We start from the raw sequence: 2,165 nt of genomic DNA, 5'->3' as shown, positions 1-2,165 counted from the left end.
TCTTCTTCTTTCTTATGAGGGTTTTATGGCGGACTACAACCCCAAAAGGTGTATTGCCGCCACCACCTGGACGGGTTGAAAAAAATAAATAATTTACAAGTAAATCCATACGTAATAGTGAAACTAACTTAATCAACCCTAATAAAAATAGTACATTGCCAAAACAAACAAATCTCCCACTTCTTCCTTCTTTTAATTCTCCATATCTCCCTTCTCAGGTTCTAGGACCTGAGAGGGTGGTACTGCTTGTGCCAATATTCCATATAAGTCCTTCGCTGAGATATCTTTCAGCCCCAGGAACCGCTCCGCCGCATCCACTATGACTTCTATCTTCCTGGATCTTCTTCTCTGCTATTACCATAGCTATAATACCACAAACTCCAGTTTCTTAACCTTTAAAATGTCAGGATCCTGCTGGTGAAAGGCAACCCCTGCAGCCTGCAGTGCAGGCCTATCCACCACCACGGACTCTTCTGGTGCACCATTCAAACCCTCAACTGTTTTCAAAGCTGCTGCATATGAAATGCTCTGTACAACCCTGAATTTGGCCACCTCATTCTCTTTCACCCTTGTGGGGCAATCGAAAGACGTGGCATCATGGTTCCCACCACAATTGCAACGTCACATATTCATCACTTTTATAACACATACTATGATATTTTCCACAACTTGGACATCTCGGCTTCTCCCTTCTGAAAACACTTGATACATGACCAAAAGCTTCACAGTGATCACACTGCATTGGTCTTGGGACAAATGCTCTGACTCTGTAGTTAATATACCCTAACTTCACTTGAGTAGAGAGAGACTATTTTTCATCACTTCAAAATAGACTTCCCAAGAGATGCCAGATATAACCCTCCTGAGGGTGTCCTGTTCCAAAGAGACAAGTGGAGGTCCTGGGCTGGCGAGGTTACACGTGGTCTGCAGTTGTAAGGCCGGTTGGATGTACTGCCAAATTCTCTAAAACAACGTTAGAGGTGGCTTATGGTAGAGAAATTAACATTCAATTATCTGGCAACACTCTGGTGGACATTCCTCCAGTCAGCATGCCAATTGCATGCTCCCTCAAAACTTGAGACACCTGTGGCATTGTGTTTTGTGACAAAACTGCACATTTTAGAGAGGCCTATTATTGTCCCCAGCACAAGGTGCACTTGTGTAATGATCATGCTGTATAATCAGCTTCTTGATATGCCACACCTGTCAGGTGGATGGACTATCTTGGTAAATGAGAAATGCTCACTAACAGAGATGTAAACAAATTTGTGCACAACATTTTAGGGAAAGATGCTTTTTGTGCATATGGAAAATGTATTGGATGTTTTATTTCAGATCATGAAACACTTTACATGTTGTGTTTACATTTTTGTTCAGTATACGTAAGACCTTGTGCTTACAAATAATATATTAAATGAGATTGACACATTGATGTAATTGACAGTTGTAAATGTATTTTGAAGCTATACTTTGTTTCTGTTTTTGACAACAAAAACAGAACCTACCTACAACCTTGCCATTTACTTTCTGAAATGCATTAGGCTGCGTTTACACAGGCAGCAAAATTCTGCTCTTTTGCCCTATTATTAACCTAACGTAGCAGGTGTGAAGAAAACGCCTGAGCGAAGTTCTCACATCCGATTTCAGGGGAAAAGTAAGCTAGGTTGAATTAGCTGTATCCCTGAAAACCGGATACATCCGGTTGTTGGCAGCTTCACCAAGGGTGCCCTACTATCGGCAAACGAGCTGATCTGATTGGTTGGTCTAAAGACCAATTAGTGGCAAAATATCAATATTGGTCTGCCTGTGTAAATGCAGCATAAGGCATTTACAGTATTCATTTATAACTGTTGATTTGTATTTATTTTAATTTGAATGTATAAGTATTCATCAAGAATCAATGGGTATTTATCAGTTGAAAAGACTATTGCACTGCAGCAGTACATATCCCAGATTGTTGCCTTTAATCACAAGGATATACACCTCTGTTTCTACTTTTTGTTCATTTGTTATTATACAATTTTTTTTACGGTTTTGCTTTGAGGTGAGCTATATAGACGTTGGACGACAACATTACAATACTCTATCATTCGGTGGCATGTTTTATTTGAGATGTTCCTGTGTGGATGGTGGATTGATTGTATGTGCTTTATCTTTTGCTAATC

Source organism: Salmo salar, chromosome 22 (assembly GCF_965601325.2).
Source record: "Salmo salar chromosome 22, fSalSal1, whole genome shotgun sequence".
NCBI classification, from domain to species: Eukaryota; Metazoa; Chordata; class Actinopteri; order Salmoniformes; family Salmonidae; genus Salmo; species Salmo salar.
The sequence above is the reverse complement of the archived record's forward strand: the minus strand, read 5'-3'. Positions refer to the sequence as shown.